Source organism: Vulpes vulpes, chromosome 11 (genome assembly GCF_048418805.1).
Source record: "Vulpes vulpes isolate BD-2025 chromosome 11, VulVul3, whole genome shotgun sequence".
NCBI classification, from domain to species: domain Eukaryota; kingdom Metazoa; phylum Chordata; class Mammalia; order Carnivora; family Canidae; genus Vulpes; species Vulpes vulpes.
Window position 1 is genome coordinate 99345585 of NC_132790.1, and position 20186 is coordinate 99365770.

A 20186-nucleotide genomic window follows, 5' to 3' on the forward strand; every position below is an offset into this window, starting at 1 on the left:
ATTGCATCTTTTTCAGAGAAACAACCAACTGGACAACAAAACAGAGTTGACAATGCCTTTTCTTTCTCGCTTTCCGGTCTTACTAATCAGTGGTAAACAGTATGGGTTTGCTGTTGTGTCTGCTGGCAAGAATGTGAACAGCTAGTATAGAGCAGAGTTAATTGTTAAGTGGGTTTTCTCTGTCGAACTTGTTGACTTGAGTCACAATGGGGTTTCCAACAACATAAGAACCTTATTCAGAACTTTTAAGCATCAGAAAAAGTGGAGGGATGCACAACTTTGCAGGAAAAGGTTTTCCTTAATGTGGTCCTGAGTGGCGCCATGTATGACTCACCCAATGTATTGTAATGAAGAAGGGACGAAGAGATAATTGAGGTCAAAAAGCAAATTTTCTAAAGCTGACAAGATGTGATTCTTGGAACTCAAGATGGCTAGATGCCACCAACCCCTCCAGACTAGTTTTCAAATACTGTATTTTGGATTCCACAAAGACTAAACACTGTGGCCAAATGCTTTTTTCCCTAACTCCATGTTTAACCCTGAATTTATACCTTTAAAACCAATTTGAATATGCGTTTCAGCATAACGCACAGTTAAGCAATCCAAAGTGGGATAAGAGTTTATCCCTAAATAATATCTCTCAGCCCCGAAACTGGTAGCCGGGGAGTAGATCACTGTATTTTCTGCCTTATTTCTTGTTGGAAGAGACTGAGGTTTAGGCGACCCAATCAAGTTTTTTAGGCTTTTTGTCAACCTGATGTCCACGAATGGACTTTCTTGAGGTCTATAAAATCTTGGAAATGGCACAATAATTTTTACACTCGGCCTATCTAGGCTGGCATGTATCAGGGATTTCATCAGATCCTCAAAGCAGTCCGTGAAACTCAAGACATTGACAGTGACAGGTAAGGCTGTTAAAACAATTACCTTATGGAAAGGTAAATTGTTCCACTCCATTTTCACGGTAATTCCGAAACTTGGCCAAGTATCATAGTGGAAAGGTTGACACGGATTCTGAAAAGAGCCAGCCAGTGTTCCAGTCCCATCTCTGCCACCTGTTAGCTTTACCTCCTAACGTCCTGTACTTCAGTTTCCTCATCTGCACGACGCGATGCGTACCAGTACCTACCCCATAGGGTTGCCGTGAGGAACGAATGGGTTAGTGTTTACAAAGTGCTTAGCCCTTGCTCTGTGATAAATGTATTCAATAAAGCTGTCAAAAAAAATGCCTGGAATGCAAAGATTTGGTCAGATGCATGGGAAAGCTTTACTGCCTTACAGCTTGCAAACTGGAGAGGTACAGCATCTGGCTACAAACTGAAGATATGCACCACAGGGAAGGAAGGTTTAGGAGTGGGGTTAAATACGCAGAACCTTCAAGTTTTGTGTCCTTAGTGAGGTTGGCCAGGCTCATGTTCCAAAAACTAACTTTAGGAGCCGAGTGACAAGAGGATACAGCTCACCTTCCCTGGTAGCAGCAGCCTGCGGATTGGCAGCCTCTGCAGAGCGTGGTAAGGTGTGTGGCAAGGGCTTCTCTGCGAATTTTGTGGAATATTGTGCAAGCTGGTCCCTCAGGTTGTACTGACTGGTCATTCAGCCTCATGGTCATTCGACTTGGTGAAGATTTGACTTTCTCTCCCTTGACATGAGGGAACCCATCTTGTCTGTGAGCTGTTGCTGTTCAATTATCAGAATCTTTTGTTCTCAGAGTTCACCCCCCAAAAAAGGTGTGTGGGGCGGGGCAAGGACTAAGCATATGTTTATATATACATATATATGTTTATATACAGCACATACATGAAAAACACTCACACACACACACATATATGAGAAAAACACTAAGTAAATACCCCAGGTTTAGATGATGAAACTTTTTTAAGGATTTGACCTAAAATTACATTATTTGTAAGAGGAAGAAGTAGGCTGGGACCCCTGGGTGGCTCTGCGGTTTGGCACCTACCTTTGGCTCAGGGCGTGATCCTGGAGTCCTTGGGATCGAGTCCCGCATCAGGCTCCCTGCATGGAGCCTGCTTCTCCCTCTGCCTGTGTCTCTGCCTCTCATGAATAAATAAATAAAGATCTTTAAGAAAAAATAGTAAGAAGTTGGTCTAAACTGTGGGAGAGTTAATTTTTTTCAATCTAAATTTTGCTACTTATTGGTCATATGGATGGCTCTTAGCTTCCATTCCTCTTTATTATAATCTGCCCAATGTTTCACTTTAAAATCACCTTCCATAGGTGCCTGGCTGGCTCAATTGAAAGAGCAGGTGACTCTTGGTTGTAGGGTTGTGAGTTTGAGCCCTATGTCCCTCATTGAGTTTATTTAAAATTTTTGAAGAAATTTTTTTAAATAAAATCACCTTCCACCCCCATTCTGTTTGCAAACCTTCACAATATTCCCTTTATCTAGTTTGGATCGAACTAAATTTTTGACTAGAGCCAGATTAAGGGTAAAATAAGAAATTGTTGGAGTACTCAACTGTGAGAGATGGTGGATTTTCAGTGGCATACTAAAATAAAATGTGTTTTTTCCAAACTCCTCTCCCGGAAATTAAAATAAAGTACCTGTAATATACCTTTAGAATAAGGCAAAAGGAGAGAATTTCATCCAGATATTCCCTCCCACAGATGCTCACACACATACTTCCACACTACACCACACACACACACACACACACACACACACACACCTCCACCTCCAATCATCTCAATTCAAATTGCTTTAGCTAATTTCTGTGATTTTCTTTCGCTAAAAGGAATGTGTTCATTTGTGGCAAACTCTCCATTTTCCTGGACAAGAGAGGGGAGATTTGATCCCCACTGCCCGGGGTCTTCTTTCTCTCTTCTCCACACAGCTCTCAGCCGCGGGACTGTAAACTGTCGAACACCTACTTAAAGAATAAAAGTTTGAAGGGACACCAACTTTTAACCCACCCAAAAGCCCAACTTATCATCCTTATGGAGTTCCCTTGAATCTTCATCTAGCTCCCCTTCGGACCATGAATTACAAAATCTTTTGCTATATAACCTTGTCTCACCTGGATTATCTCTTATGGCCTGGAGTAAAATTCATGTTCACATTCCAGTCCGTCAGGGTCTCTTTCTGTCCCCCAGCCCTCGTTCTTTTTCATCCAAGCTATCCCAAATGTAGGAAGTGGTTTTCTTTTCCATGCCTGCCAGAATTATGTAGCAGCAGAAAGTCCATCGGTAAAGTCATTACCAAGTAGATGTAGCTTTCAATCCTGTTCCCCTACCTGCCTGCTGTGTGACCTAGAGAAGGTTATTTACTCTCACTGAGCTCCCTCGTCTTTTTCATCTATAGAACTGGAAAACAGCATTTACTCCAAGGGTTGATATAAGGATGAAATAAAATAGCATATAAAAAAACGATTCTGGCATAGAGCGGCTACACAATAAATATTAGGTTGTTTCATTAAATTGTAGCTAAATATTCACTCTACAAATATAATCTGTTTTGAGTGTTTGATAGTTTACACAAAGAGTTTTTACAAACATCATTGTATTTGTTCCTCATGATTATCCTGTGAAACAAAAAATGTGATTCCTGTCTTATGGATAAGGAAACTGGGTGTCACAATGATTAAATGGTTTGCAGCCGACCACACAGCTAGTGTCAGAGCTGGAACTGAAATATATTTCTTTTGATTTGAAATAGTTTTCCCTTTCAACTCTACCACACTGACATTTAAGAAACTTTTAATGGATTAGACAGTGGCTTTAAACCCAATTTTGGCCCTGTTTATGTCACTTGCATTAAAAATGCTCAGTTTCTTCATCTGTTAAATAAAAAGGCAGAACCAGACAATTCTTTAGGCCATTTCCAGGTTTTAAAATGTTTGGTTATTTAGTCCTAATACTAAACAAATTAAAATTCTTCCAACTTCTGTTGCATCTGAGATATTAAAGCTGACATATTTTTCTTATTTAGCATGAAGAATTACTCATGGATAGAGTAGTCTTTAATCATAGTCTTTTCCTACTTAGGAAAAGACTCAAATGGTCTTTTCCTAAGAAAACCTCGATGAACCTCAAAATAGTAGTGTGAGAATATGTAATTATGTGATATAATGTTTTTAAAGCAATTTGTGAAGTTTTCTCGAAAGTTTACTTTCTATTCCATAAAGTTCCTTGGTCTCGATTAAGAATGGAGAACTGAAAACTGGAACTGCCAGGATGTAATGTTATCATAAATTACTGTATATACTAAGTCACTCTCATAAAATTTTTATGCTTAATACGTTCTTTCCAACTGATAATTGCTTTCTATTGCTCCCAAGAATTAATGTGAATAAAACATAAAGTCTTACCTTTTTCACTTGGATGGTTTTGGCTTCTCTGTTTACATATAGCCTCTTAAAAGAAGTGGAAGAGAAATATATTACAAGAGAAACACTGGACTATTAGCATTCTCTTCCTTTTCTTGGCTAATGGTATCATTGTTTATCTGCAGTTTAGAAAACTTGGATCATTCTGAATTTTCCCAATTCCATGACTTTACCTATGCCCAAATATTCCCAAATTTAATCTGCCACTGAAATATTCCTTGAATCTGATGGCTCCTCTGCACCACCAATGCCATAGCCTCTTGTTGGACTATTGAAATTGATTTCTATTGGGCCTTCTTGCCATCAGGCTCTCACTCCCTCCTTTTCCAAGTGACCTTCCTAAAACACAAATTAATCATTTCTCTCTGAAAGGCCTTAGTAAACCCTTCCTTGCTTTCTTCCTCTGAACTCTTGCCTTCTAGCTAATGACCAAACCTCTTAATATGCAGTTTCTTTATGAGTTAGTTTTAGGGTCCTTCTCTCTGATCTTATTTCTGGACCTCATTACTATATACCCTATGCATGAATCAGTCACACAAAATTGTACTTAGAGATCCATGTCTTTGCATGTTTTTCTTGTTTGCTATTTCTACAAAGCTGTCCCTGACTTCCCCCTACTATGAAGAACCCATGCTCTCATCCTTTCACTGCAACTCAAGCATTAGCTACTTTAAGAAGTTTCCTCTGGCCTTCCCTTCTACCAAAGCAGAGGTAAGTAACTGATCTCTATGATAGTGTTGGTTTTGTGTTATGTGTCTTCTCTAGGATTTCTGCTGCATTTTAATCAATTTTACCTGTCCATATTTCTCATTAGACTGTAAGATCTTGAACCCACAACTGATTTCATTCTTTGTCCTGCAGCCAGCAGTGTGCCTTGTACACGTTAGTTTGTAAAATAGACACACATTGAATGAATAACAAATGTAAAAATCTAGTATTGACCTCAAAGTTTTTCAAGCATGTTCTTCACTGGGTCCCTAAATCAAGGGAAAGAGTCAACAATGTTGGTAACTTAAAATAGTTGGCATGAAAGACACAAATGATGGTAGGAGTATTTAACAATATGGGCCACAAACTGACAAGGCTTATGTATATGACTAATGGCCAACTAAATGCTTCTACAGTAAGAGCTATAAATCCAGGGGCAGAGACTGGTGAACTAGAGTGATCTGGTAAAGGTTTTTGAAGGAGTAGTTTAAGCCAAGATGGAAAGACTATCTAGGATTTGAGAGCTAAAGAGGAAGGGAGAAGATATTGGGAAAAGGGGGAAATGTGACAAAAAGCATAGAGACAGGATCGAGTAGGATTCATACAACAATGAGTTGACAGATTATGCTAGACTGGAAAATGAGGATGTGGCCACATGAGGATGTGTATGGCTCTTTGTGCTGTGCTAATAATAACAGATCATATCTGGAAAGCAAAGGTAAGCCATGGCAGTACATTTGGATAGGGAATTATTATAATAGGAATTATACCACTGAAAGAAAATATTTGAATGTTGATACCACAGGACTTGCCCTTAGGTGGGGTGGACTCAGTAAAAATGGTAAAGAAGACGGTGGACCTGAAAGAGTTAATGTTCAATTAGACAGGGGGCAGTTGGCTAAAGAAAACAACCAAAACCAACTCAAGTTCAAATTGGGAAAATCAAGTAATAGTGGTAATAATGACTAGAACATACTGAACACCACTATGAGTCACATGTTTTATGTGTATTATTTTTAATCCCTATAAAAAACACTCCGAGTTAACTGTTGCCCCATTTTTAAGTAATAAGAAGAGCATTCAGGTAAGCTAAATGACTTGCCTTGATTTAGACTCTGACCTTTTACTTCAGTTCTTATGACAAAATCCTTATCTTACTGCCTATGCCCTAGATATGATCACCTGCCCAGGACCGAAAAGCCTCAAAACCTCAAAACCGCAAAATCAAAACCAAAAACCCTAAACAAAACAAAACTATGAAGCTGAGACTATCTTCTAGAACTTCCAGTATCACTAGGACATTAGATATGGTTTGGCCAAATTTCTTTTCTCTACTTGTTTTTTAGTTATCCCCCTCCCCCAAGCACCACATTTAGCTTCCTCATTCTGGTCACTCCCAGTGTAGCTTATTCTATCCCTCACAAACAGATCTTCTGGAGGCAGCATTCAGAAAAACAAAGGCAGTCAAATGGAGCAACCAGTTCACAGAGAATAATGAATTTCATTGTTAATTGTGAGTCACCAATGCAACCTCCAGGCAGAAATATCCCCATATCCCAAAGTTGAAAATGTGGGATAGGAGTTTAGGAGGCAGGTCAGACCTATGGAATACAGCCTTTGACCAGGAGGAATTTATTGACGGAGTTGGAGCCCAATGGAAGCTCCAAGGGATAGAAGGGAGCAGGATGGAAGACAGAAACTAAAGCAATACACACCATTAGGGGGCAGCCTAGAAAGAGAAGTCATCAGGAGAAAAGGAGCAAGAGAGGTAAGTGATGCAGAAACTACGGGCGATGTCTTCAGTGATGCGGTAGTCAAGAATGTCAGTTCTTGCAAAAGGTCAAGGAGGATAGGAATAAAGAAAAGATGAATTAACTTGTAAATCAGGAAATAATTGGTGACCTTTGAAAATGTGGCTTTCACAGTGTGCCTAAACTTTGACATCCTTTTAATCTGTCCACTATTTAGTTCAATGATTTAAATAGAAAATTATTTCTAGACTTAAACTGTAAACTGGAAAAGTATCAGCACAAGTCGAACCCTTTGTGCCAGTATAAACCAGCATTGGTCCAAAAAAACCTATGAAATAAGTAATGCTTACGTACAGTCCTTGCGTGCCAATTCCTCTCTGCAAATTAATACCCTTCTTTCTGTGACTGCTCACTTGTAAAGCTGTGCCCATTCCAAAAACTATATATCTTCTTCCTCCCTCATCATTCTTTTATTCATCCATCCATTCATTTATTCATTAATTGAGTAAATAAACATTTATGACTTGTCATTTCTGTCTGTTGTTTCAATAATACAATGAAAATATTTATGTTATTAAGGTTCTCTCATCTCTGCCAAAAACAGTAGAAGCAAAAGAGCTGAACTTTCTTTGACAAACCATAACAATATTGTGTTTTATTTTCCATATGTAGATTAAAAATAAAGTAGAAGGAAATCCTAAGAAAATCCAAGGAGAAAAAAAAAAGATCTTTTCCAACCAAGAGTTTATTTTCAGAGAGCATTTATGGCTTTAATTTCAGATTTAATCAGAGGTTTTCTTGGCCAAGATTATTATGTTGACATTTGCCTTTGAGGTCAACAACCTCCCCTTTCTAATATTTAATCTATTTTATTGCATCAAAATGCTTCGCTATTCTCTTGTTTTCTGTCAAAACCTATTCAGCAAGTGGCTGCGTCAGTCATCAACATGTTATTTTAACTAGAAGTCAGTAAGACTATTTGCATTTTATGCCTTCATTCCAATCATTGAATAAATAGGCTTTCTCTCTTTAAAGAAATGTTAGAGTCATCAATGAGATGGGAAAAAAACTATTTTCAAGGAAGTGCTCCCGGAGCACCTAATATTATGTCACAAGAAAGCCAGATCTCCCAATTGGCTATTACTTTCCTCCAGTATAGCAAAATGGGCCTATACAGTTCATCTTTGCTCACAGAAATGGGAAAATGTAAAGGAGATACTTTCAGGAAAAGCTTCAAAAATGATATAATCCTTTGGGAGGTTGTTTGAGGGCTCACTTTTAATCACTTATCTTGGATTGTATACAATGTTCTTAGTATATTGACTTATTTTCTCTCATTTTTTGCATCTGAGAGTTATTTCTCTTCAAGATGATGTTACAACCAAGGGTTTTAAAAAATTATCTCATAATTTTTTGTTTAATGATAATAAGGATGGTCCTTTCAGTTGTTATCCCAGAAAGCTCTTTGTAGGGAAGTCATCAAGGCCTGTTTTGGGCAAGCCAATCTGAACCATGTGCTGCTATTTCTTTTAATGTTTCAACTACAGTTAAAAATACTGTTTTACATACTCGAAATACTAAGAGAGTAGATCTTAGTAGATCTTAAAAGTTTCCATAAATTTTTAGTACTAGATCCTGGAGATACCATGTATCGACATTTTATATGTATTCTAATGATTCTCATTCCCCCAAAACAAAAACAAATGACTTATTTAACCATAATACAAAATTAACAAGTAGTTAACTTGAAATACTATCCTTAGACTACGTGTTTAACATTTTATTCATTTTACCTTGTATTAATCTGAGAAGTAATTGAGGTCAAATGTCAAGTGTTCTAGAATCGACCTCCACCATAATTGATTTTCCTTTCTACTCTATTTTCTGGAGTCACTACAAAAATGGAATACTTGTAAACCTGGATTAAATTATACAGAATAATTTATTTATTCATTTATTCAACAAATGTTTACTTAAAATGGTTCTTTGCTATGACTCTAGGACAGATGTTAGGCAATGATATGCCCACCCTCATAAAACCTGAACCTGGTGGAGCTACAACAAAACAAAACAAAACAAAACAAAACAAAACAAAACAAAACAGTTAACATCTATTAAGCACTTCCTCTGTGAAGGGCATTCTTAGAAGGGCTCTACATGTTATCTGTACATGTTTAATCCTCACAACTCTATGAGGTAGGGATTATTATTGTCCCCATTTTACAGACGAAGGAGTAGCAGTATAATGGATCATAGGGGAAGAGAGGGGAAAAAAACCAAGATGAAATCAGAGAGGGAGATAAATCATAAGAGACTCTTAATCGTAGGAAACAAACTGAGGGTCACTGGAGGGGAGTAGGATGGGGGGATGGGGTAATGGGTGATGGGCATTAAGGAGGGCATGTGGTGTAATGTGCACTGGGTGTTCTCTGACCTCTACCTCTGAAACTAATAATACATAATCTGTTAATTAATTGAATTTAAATTTTTTTAAAAGCCTAAAACAAAAACAAAAGACATAGCAGTATAGAGCTGTAAGGCACTTGGTCATCCAGCATTGTAAGTGGTAGAGTCAGAATTTTAACGCATATAGTTTGGGTCCAGGGCCTGTGCTCTTAAACAAAGGAATCACACACTGAACTATAAAATCACCACTAGGCTAAGCATTATGGAGGAGAGAGATACAATGCTACAAGAACATATAATGACTGACTTGGGAAAAAGGGGAGCCTGGTCAGTAGCTGCTGCTATCTTAAGAATGAGCTAAAGCTAACTAATCTCTCTTTTTTTTTTTTAAACTGAGGAATAATTGACATATTACCTTATATTAGTTTCAGGTATACAATATACAACATAATGAGTAGATATTTGTGTATATTGCAAAATGATCACCACAATAAGTCTAGTGAATGTCACCATACACAGTTATGATTTTTTTTTACTGGGATGAGAACTTTTAAGATATATTCTCTTAGCCACTTTCAAAAATGCAATACAGTATTGTTAACTATAGTCACCATGGTGTAGAATATATCCTCATGGTTTAGTTATAAGACGAAGTTTGTAACTTTTGACCTCCTTCATCCATTTTTCCCACTCTGATTTTTACAGTGAAGCACTTGTGAGTGAAAGCCATTTCTTTTTTCTTTCTTTCTTTCTTTTTTTAAGCAGGCCCCACATCCGCCATGGAGCCCAACATGGGGCTTGAACTCACAACCCTGAAGTCAAGACCTAAGCTGAGATCAAGACCTGAGTTGAGATTAAGAGTTGGATACTTAACCGACTGAGTGACCCAGGTACCCCAGTAAAAGCCATTTTTTCTTGTTTTGCCTATTTCAGAAAGGAGAAGTCAAAGAAAGGTGGTGCTTAAATTGCCTAAATATGTTCAAGACACACTTTTCACAGCATAAGTCACCTCTCTTGAGGTACAAGTTTCTCTTCTCCTGGAAATCCCACTCTACTTTTTCTTTCCAGAGAAGCTGTTTGCATTGAGCCCATGGTAAAGCAACAGAAAAAAAAAAAAAAAAAAAGACGTATAAAAGAGTGCAGAGTTTCTGGCTCCTTTCTAAGAAACACCTGGCACCGTGGGGATGGAGTGTGCCCCAGCAAGAGAGCAATATTTGTGGTCCAGTAGAACGTGTCTATGCTGAGCTGTGAAGTTTTGCCGTGGAAGTCTAGTGTATAGCACGCTAAAGCAGACACATTTACTGATGTAGAAATATGCAATGTCTTTCTTAGAATGTTGGCAGTAAAAAAAAAAAAAAAAGAAAGAAGGAAGGAAAAAAATGTTGGCAGTAGTCTTGGATTATTTGCTTGAAATCATTCCCCTTTACTCAAGAGCTATCAGCCTTTGTAAGATCTCAAGAGGTGCTCGGAACTTAAAACTCATTAATAGCCCGGGAGATAAGGCTCCACTTGGTGTGTTTACTCAGATTTTGTTCCCCATCAACATTTTGAGATATTAAATAAAGATAAGGCATATTCATATGTGAAAGGAGGGTTCGAACTTGACCCCTTTGCTGAGTCATGAAAGCATTATGATTTTGGAAAGTCCCTCTCCTAAAACAAAGAGTGTTCACATCTTGGACTCATCCCAATCAGTCAATTCTTGCTTCCTCTGTTTGTTCCTCAAGGAGGCTCTTGGCAGAAATGGTGGGCACTGTACTTTAGAGTTAGGAAGTCGTTGCACAATCTTCTTCACCTTGATTTCTCACAACTAAGTCACAGGGGGAGAGCAAGTGCTGCTGTGTTTGTTGATGTTATTTGTTGTTGTTGTTGTTGTTGTTGTTGGCTCTATTGTACAAATGGAGAAACTCAGACAGTTAAGTGATCTGACCGAGATTACATGACTCTAAGTAGAGAAACCATGCCTGGCACCAAGGTCTTTTTGTAAATACTATAAATGTAATATAGTACTATAAGTACTATATCCTGTAAACACTGTGTAATCCCCTCTTTAAGATAATAAACAGTGACAGTTGTACTGGCTCAGGAGGGCCAGTTTGCATTCAGTCTCTGCCAAAATAACAGTTCAGCAAAGTGCATGCGAATAGCGTCCACAGCTTCCACACTGATGGGTTCGAGCATTCCTACAAAACCTGCCTGGTGCTGGAGTTGGAAGAAGTTGCTTCTCGACATTCTGTTAAAGTACGAGAGACCGTCCGGAAATACTTATCCACTTCTTTCCCACTCAGCTTAATGTGTAAGCAGAGTTAGGGATGAAAAAGGATGATGCCCTTAATTAAATCTTCATTTCTTTCATTCACTCATTTCACTGTTTCAGTCAAATAATATTAAGTGCTTAGGGCATCCAGCATGTCTAATATGCCAGGTTCCTAATGGTCACCCTAGTGGGGAGAAGAGCAGGTAAATCAGGGAGGACAGTGCAGCAGGGTTAGTACTGGGATTGAGATACCCAGGGCAGGAAAGGCAGAAAGAGGAGGCTCATTTAAATCAGCTTGGGGTGGTTGGTCAGGAAAAACCTTGCGGAATAGATACCATTGTGATATATTGCATTTGATTGCTTCAAAATATTTTTTGTAAAAAAAAGAAGTTGCAAAAAAAAAAAAACCACAAAAAACCCACCAAAACCAACCAACCCAGAAAACCTCTAGCCCTAATCTAGTCAGCTACTAGTGTGCCTGAGGGTAAATCCTGTATGTGGCAGGTGGTCACAGCAGGACACGGAGGTCAGTGGTGGTTGGAGGGCAAGGCAAAGCTTAGCCATTGATAGTCATCTCTGCTAGCTCCATAATCCACCCCCTCACAATCTTTTAAATTGAAATACAGGCAGAGGGAATACCTGGCAAGAGGCTGAGAGAAGCTAATGGCATCTCAGGATAATAAATAGGATCTGGGACTTGGGAGGCTAAAAGCCAGCTATGGTTCCCTTCCTCAACTTTTTCTAATGATCCACGGCAAAGGGAGAAAGAACAGAAGATTTGCTACTGTTTGGACTGACACATTTGCTCTAGCATTTCTGTTATTTAGTTCCTTAAATCTCTCTACACATGATTTCCTTCTCTTTGCCCACATCTAGTATTTTAAAAGCAGCACTACCTAGATGGAACCCAGTCTTGGAACTCCACGCAATCTCATTCAGTCCCCATAACCTGAGCGACACACTGAGCAACATCGTTTTAAAATGCTGCTTCTGCAGTTGGAGGGAAGACCCCCCACTCCATCTTCCTGATGTCTTCACAATCTCCTTCAAGGGCCAAGTCAGTGGACATATGTCCCTCGTTAGAGTAACTTCTGGACTATAGTCACTGAACTCTTCATTTTTACTTTTGGACCAACTGGAGGAGCTAATATCTGATATCCAAGATCCTTTGGAACTGTTACCTGATACATAAATCCTTGAAATCTTCCCTGAAGTATGTTACCACATAAAGACTGTAATGATTTTTCTAATTAGTTGGATATGGCTGTCTTCGCAGAGTTTCCTTTGGTTCCCTTTGAAGCCACTGCTGGTCACCCATTCAGCATGTGTTTATAGATGACTTGTGTGTGCTGGGCACTGCGTATACAAGGGTGGCCCTCCAGAAGCTTTCAGTTTGGTGAAGAATACAGACAGGTGAACAGACTTCCGCAATACACTCAACTTCATCGGGCTAGAGGTGGCTTCAAAAGATTAATTGATGATACAGATTATTAAACATAGGCATAGTCCAAGGTATTTGTCATCTAGGCCACAAAACTTGCTTGTGAGTACTCTTGAGGGCACTTCCTGAGGTTTTCCTTGTACTTCTAGAAAAGATAGCAAGGATTTTAGTAATACCTTATAATGGATATTTCTATCTGTACTGAAGTAGAATTATAATTAATCATGTAAGGAAGAAAATCCTGAATAGGATCTTTGGAAAAAGAAATTTTATTTCTTGGGACGGCTGGGTGACTCAGCAGTTGAGCATCTGCCTTTGGCTCAGGTCATGATCCTGGGGTCCTGGGATCGAGTCCCACATCCTGCTCCCTGCATGGAGCCTCTTCTCCCTCTGCCTGTGTCTCTGCCTCTCTCTCTCTCTCACTCTCTCTCTCATAAATAAATAATTTTTTTAAAAAAAAAGAAGAAGAAATTTTATTTCATAATAAAAATAGATGGTCTAAGGAACAGGCACTCCATGTTGAAAGCAATTGATGAAAGAAACACCAATATGCTTATTTTAGATGGTTGTAAAGCAAAGGAAAAGGCTGTTCTAAAAAAGACTAAAAGTCTATGTTGCCTAGATGAGCCATGTCAATCATTATGTGAATTTATGTAGCTTCTACTTTTATGTCTTCCTTCTTGTGGTAGGGAGCCTCTGAAATGCCCCCTCAATGATCCCTGCCTCTTGGTGTTCATTAACCCTGCTGACTTTTTTTCTTATCACTTATCACAATTTGACATATATTTTGTGTTTATTTAATTGATTTTAAAGCTTGTTTTTGTTTTTGTTTTGGCCCACCTTGCAGTGGGATACAGGCTTTAAAGGAGCAAGGACTCAGTCTATTTGGTTGTATCCTGTATCCTCAGGAGTTAGAACACTGCCTGGCAAGCAGGGGTATTCAGAAGACATTTCTTGAAAGCAATGAATGAGTGAATAAGTGAATGAGTAAAACAAAGCAATGTCATATGTCCCCAATATATTTAACATAAAGTTCTAAAGTAAGTCATTCTTCTGGTGGAACTCCTCCGGGTAACTGCATCCCTGGACTCCAGTACAAGCACAACAGGAACAGATTTATCCTTGCCTCTGAGAGAAGTTAACGCTCCTTCGTATCTTCAAATGAACCAAGGGTTTTCACACCAGCTACTCTGGACGCACATTCTCTTTTTAATTTGATTTTTCCTAAGAAAATACTACTGAAGATTAAGGAACAGCTGCCACTCTCCCCCCACCACCACATTCCAGCGCGCTCACATTATTGCTTTGACGTTTTGCTGAAGACTCTGTGGTGAGGTTCACAGGCCAAGCCCGTGTGACGACTCCCCCGCCCCGTTGGCATCTGGAAAGCTTCCAGACCCACAGCTGAGAAAAACAGAACTTGGAGGCAAAGGAGAAGAAGCAAAGTTGCCCAGTTATGTTTGTCCGTCATGTGTGGCTTTGTTTTGCGATAACAGCTTGGATTCCTGGGTTGGGTTTGAGAAGTGATTTGTGAGTAATTTCATAGGAAGTGAAGCTAAACCGTAGCAAGCAGTGTTAAATGGTCTTCCGGGTGTAGACTGAAAATTGATTCGGGATTGCTGGACTTCCAAAAATGACTTAAAATCATTAAGATCAAGTAATCCGTATTTGTGTGTGAGAGAGGTGGAAGTAAATTATTAAGTGTTGTAGCTATTGTTCTTCACAATGGCCCTGAACTCCCTTTGTGGATTCAACTGGCTCAAGAGATGCTTAAGACTAAAGATGTCGCCTCAGCAGTAGAGGTAGACTTGGGGGGGCAGGGGGACGGTGAGGGGATCTCAGTCCAAGCAGAAGGAATCTCGGATGTTGGCTGGGAATTCCGGAATGCGAAGACACTTACTTGTTCGATGGCATGGGGGTGCGGTTGTGAGGGCTGGACCACTTTATGGTCCACTTTACGTGAGGAAGACCAGCCCGAGGAAGAAGCCAATGCATGAGGAAGAACAGAGCTAAATATAATAGAAAGTTGGAAGTGGAGCCCTCTACAAAGGCACCCGAAGCATGCTCTATCTCCGAACCTTTTGAGCTCCGTGAGCTAATATATTCCCTTAAATGTCGTAGCCACTTTGATATGGACTTTTCATAAGTTGAGACAAAAATAGCCAACTGATAAAGGCGGGATCTATTACGGGGGAGGCTGAGAGTAGTGTCTTTACCCTGGATATCCAAGACGGGCAGCGAAGAACCTACAATTTGCTGAGTGTCTGTTACTCCCCAGTTACCTTACCCTGTCATTACATTTAATGTCTAAAACAGTCCAACGAGGAGAGGGGATATCACCCCATTTGTCCAATCAGCCAGCAAGGTGAGCAAGCCAGAACTGAACCCCGGGACCACCTGCCTCTAAGACCTGATGATACCCTCAGCATGGCCTGCTGCGCCACCTGTCCTCACACTACACTGTTCTAGTTGACTGGGAGGGGAGCCCACGCCATGTCACGGCACGAGAAGAAAGACACTGACACTCTTTCTATGAAAATCAGGCCTCATGCTCATAAGACAAGGGTTTGAGTACAGTACGGGAGGGCTCACAGACCGCTGTGAAAACCGTCAGGCATCTCTCCCAGTTTTAAAAATCTAGTGTGTCCTTCGTAGAACCACGGGCAACGTTAAGTTAAAGAAGCGACACGATCTGATTTGCATCCTGCAGACATTATTCTGGTGGCTTCCAGAGGACACAAGAGGGGATGGTGGTGGCAGGTAGGACCTGTGTTAGCAGTCCAGGGCAGAAGTGCCTGTGGCTGGCTGTGAGGGCCGAAGAGCAGAGGACAGCCCATGAGAGGGCAGAGGAAGTGTGCCATGGGCAGGATGAGAGCGAAGCAGACAGGTGAGTTGGGTGGCTCCGGAAGCCTTATCTTAGGTGGCTTGTCAGAGGGAGGGGGCAGAGAAATGTTTCAGGTGTAAGAAAAAGGCATCTGAGAAGATGGAGAATCATGAAGGACTGTCGGCCGAGCGAAAGTTGAAGAGCATGCCTGCTTTTTCTCAAGACTATTTCAATTTTTATGTCATCTGCATTTCCCAGGTCATACTGGCCTGGCCCCAAACATAGGAATAGAAAGGAGAAACAAACACTAATTTTCTGGGCCGGCTTTCTTTTAATGCACAGGACACTGCCCATGCAGATGGGAGCCAGCCTCTTCCTTTTTCTGGCCTAACTGCTAAGGTAATGCTGGGGAGCCGCCGTGCCCACCCCAGCCTCAGTGGGTCTTGCATCCAGCTCCCTCCCCCACGGCTCGTCCATGTGCTGCTTTTGTCGATGCTGTCATCTCTTCTCAGGGACCCAGGGACCCCAAGTGGGTAAAGGACCCTCCCACATCCCCAGGTGATGCATTCAAGGAGGTAAATTTCTTTTTTTTTCTTTTGTCTTCTTTTTTCTAAGATTTTATTTATTTATTTGAAAGAGAGAGAGAGAGAACGAGAGAGAGGGAGTATCTGAAGCAGACTCCACACTGAGCACAGAGCCCAGCGTGGGGCTCCGTCCCACAACCCCGAGACCATGACCTGAGCCGAAACCAAGAGCTGGATGCTTACCCGACTGCGCCACGCAGGTGCCCCAAAGAGGTAAATTTCTTTAAAGTCATTTTTATCTTATAGGGTCGCCTGTCCTTTCGGCTGCCTGCCCTTTCCCACCTCTCTTCCACTCCTCCCCAGCAAGGAGACACTCCGCTGTATTCAAAGTTGCCATACGGCCTGTATCTCTGATCAAAGAATTAGCTTGCGTACCTCAAATTTCTTTCCTTCCGATGTCTCCTGACCCCTCCTGCAAGTTGGCCAGTGGAACGCCATTCTGTTGGGTTCCCCTAGAAATCAGCGTCAGGGGTAAAACCCCAGAGGGAAAGCCTTTTGTGTTGACATCCTGCTATATATCCTGATGTGACTCAGTGATAAAACACACGAGGTGGAGAAACACTGTTTGATGTCGTTAGCTGGTTGTTGGCACAGAATTACGTTTTTGAAAATTCCAGTGTACAACTTTTTCCCCCAACACAGCAACATGAGCCGCAGAAGGATTGTGTTGATTCATTGTCTGTATGTTTGTTATATGAATAGTTCACTAGCATCCCAAGGAACCAAATCATACGTGGAGAATAGAATGGAAACCCAACGCATCTTGGCCCTTGGCTGTAAGCGAGGGTCGAGGACTTTGGTGCTCCTTGCTCCCCCCCCCCCCAGCTTGCCAACGGCACCCCAGCGTCTGTGGTTTCACAGGCCACACTTGCCGTTGCTGCAGGGTGCATTGTGCGTGGAGTCTCCTTCCTAGGACATCACTACAGCACTAATTTGCTTTGATGGGGGGAAAAGAAAAAGTACACTGAAAATCCAAAATCCAAAGAAAGGAAGTTTTGCAAGAACAGCAAGATGCCAAATTCCTAATTAGAATCAGGCTCCAAACTCCCATTTGGAACTGTCCTTTTAATCCCTGCCCTAAGCTCCCTCAAAACCTATCACTATGGAGTATTTTGCAACTTCACATCAGACTCTTGAGTCTCCAGCACCAAGAGCAGGGATGGAGAGTCAGAGACCGTTGGGGATCTCAATCTTGAGGCCATTTCACAAAACAAGCAGAAAAAAAAAAAAATGAAGACCCAGTAGCATTACACAGCCAGCCAAAGGTGCCTTAGAGCAGTCAGCAGTGGAGAGGAAGTTTCTGGAGGAAATGCTCAAAGCCAACTGTGAGTGGGATAGAGACTGAGGCACGTGTGGCCGCCGGTGATGCAGCCCCACTGCCCAGATGGCCTGTTAGCTGCTCCGCAGACTCCATCCCCGGGGCACCCAGGTGGCCGTGCATGGGTCAGGACAGGGACAGCTGCGACACCTCTGCATCTGCATCTGCGCCCGGGCCCAGAGGGCTGACTTTGAAGTTCAGGGGCCGACAGGACTACTACAAAGCTTTAAGGGACACACTTCTCCCTCTGGGTTTATTGAGATATAACAGTAGCACGTGAAGTTTAAACTGTACAGGGTGACATTTGGATGCACGTAGACATCGCAGAATCATTACCAGAACAAGGTTCATCAACACGCCCATCACCTCATAGTTACACAGGTGTGTGTGTGTGTGTGTGTGTGTGTGTGTGTGGTGAGAACTTTTTTTTTTTCTTTTGGTGAGAACTTTTAAGATAGACTCTCTTAGCACCTACGACACAGCTACAGTCCTCACGCTGTACCTTATATTCCCAGGACAGGACTGATTCATCCTAAAAATCAAGGTGTGAACTCTTTCCACCTTCAGCCACTTCCCCCGGTCCAGCCCCGACAACCCCAATCCACTCTCCACCTCTATTAAGTTTGATTTCTTCAGATCCCACATGTCATTGAGATTCATACGGTGTTTGTCTTTCTCCGTCTTATTTCACTTGCCGTAACACCCTCAAGTTTTTGTCTGTGTTGCTACAAAATGGAAGGATTTCCTTCTTTTTTTATGAATGAATAGTATTCCATTCTGTGTGTGTGCGTGTGTGTGTGTGTGTGTGTGTGCGTGCACCACAGCTTCCTTATCCATTTATCTCTCCGTGGACTCAGGTGGTCTCCACGTCTTGGTTATTGTGAATAATGCTGCAGTGAACATGAGGGGGCAGATACTTTTTTGAGACAGTGATTTTTTTAAAAGATATTTATTTATTTATTTATTTATTTATTCAGGAGGGAGAGATAGAAAGAGCACAGAGGGAGAAGGAGAAGCAGACTCCTCACTGAGCAGGGAGCTCAATGCAGGGCTCGATCCCAGGACCCCAAGATCATGACCTGAGCCCAAGGCAGATGCCTAATGGTCTGAGCTACTCAGGTGCCCCAAGACAGTGATTTAATTTCCCATATTACCTTATTTACTTTGACCTGCGTTAATTGACCTCAGCAATGATTATAGTTTTCTGGATAGAGGTCTTAGACATCATTTGTGAGATTTACTCCTAAATACTCATGTTTGTATGCTCTTATGAAGCACTGTTGTTCAAATGTAACTGTTTGCTGCTACTACTAAAAATACAATTCACTTTTTGCTGATATTGACCTTCTATCTACCAAACTTGCAAAACTCACTTATCAGTTTTAGTAATTTAGTTATAGATTTGTTTGGGTTGTCAGTAGATAACATCCCACCACCTAAAATTCTGAACATTTTATCTTTGTTTCTTTTTCTTACTTTATCATACTGAGGAGGTCTTCCAGTACAGCATTGAATGATTTAACGGATTTTTGTCAAATTTCAATCTCTGAAATGTAAATTTCACCTGTTTAAGAAAGACACTGTTTTTGAATTTTCCTTTTCAAAAAATTACAGTTGAGCTACAGCAGTTCTATTACTCAAGAAACCGAATACAGATATGTGGGGGTTCTATAGAGCAATCAATTTAAGTGAAATCATATAAGCATAAGCTCTTCTAGGGAGTGGACGGATTATGTAAATAACCCGTATGTCCAGAAATGTAGGGAAGATAAAGCATGCTTTAATCATGGCACTGCTGGATTTACATGGCACTTATTTTCTATGAGAAATTCACAGATCTTTAATACTGCATTTATCTTTATCACATCCTTTGAATAGTCGAGCACAAATTGACATTATTATCTTCCACTTGGGAATGAATATGAAACCCAGAAACACTGACATTTTCTAAGCTAGCAGCAGAGGCAGCATAGAACACAGGACTCCTGGATCTCAGAAAATTAGCCTTTCCTTTCCTAAATTCTCTTTTGATGCAGCGTCAAGATTTTTTTTCCCTTAAATATTTGAGATACTTACCTTTGTCCCTGAGCCCGCCAAGTCAGCCTTAACTACGAGGATGATGAGATAAGGAGATCTTCAAAGAAGCCATACCACCCACTGCTGCAGCATTGTTTCTGGAAGATGTCTTACCCATAGTGACTGCCATCGGTGTGCCCAGGGAATTGAAAAGGCCTGAGAGGAAGCTGAAGGATCTTTGTAGAGTGCGCCAAGGCCATTTTCAGATTGGAGCTGTGCCATTTTACTTTATGTTTAGTGCTTTTTAGATGCTGTTTAAGGAATCTTTCCTTGTTCTGAGTTTAAGGTGATGTCGATATTCTCCTGGACTGTCTTTTGAAAACTTCAACTTTCACAACTAGATAAATAAGCCGCCTGGCTTGATACTTTAGTTTGAGGTAGGAGTGAAGTCCCAATTTTCCCAATGTCGATATTTTCATTGACCTAGTAGTTTTATTGTGGAAACTGTCATTTCTCCATCGGTGTTTGAGTGTCT

At 40.8% G+C, this 20186-nt stretch overlaps 1 long non-coding RNA gene across 5 annotated transcripts in view; it reads left to right on the forward strand.

The window, feature by feature from the left end:
• Window positions 1–6589: 6589 nt before the first annotated feature.
• Window positions 6590–20186, forward strand: part of LOC112911331 (uncharacterized) — a 61054-nt gene continuing 47457 nt past the window's right edge. For 2 of the 5 annotated variants that reach the window (XR_011995311.1, XR_003233360.2), the window contains exons 1-4: window positions 6597–6822; window positions 9974–10101; window positions 13757–15796; window positions 16349–16530. This is a non-coding gene — a long non-coding RNA (uncharacterized lncRNA). Of the gene's footprint in view, window positions 6823–9973; window positions 10102–13756; window positions 15797–16348; window positions 16531–20186 lie in introns of all 5 variants that reach the window. The other 3 variants (XR_011995312.1, XR_011995313.1, XR_011995314.1) reach the window with 3 other exon arrangements.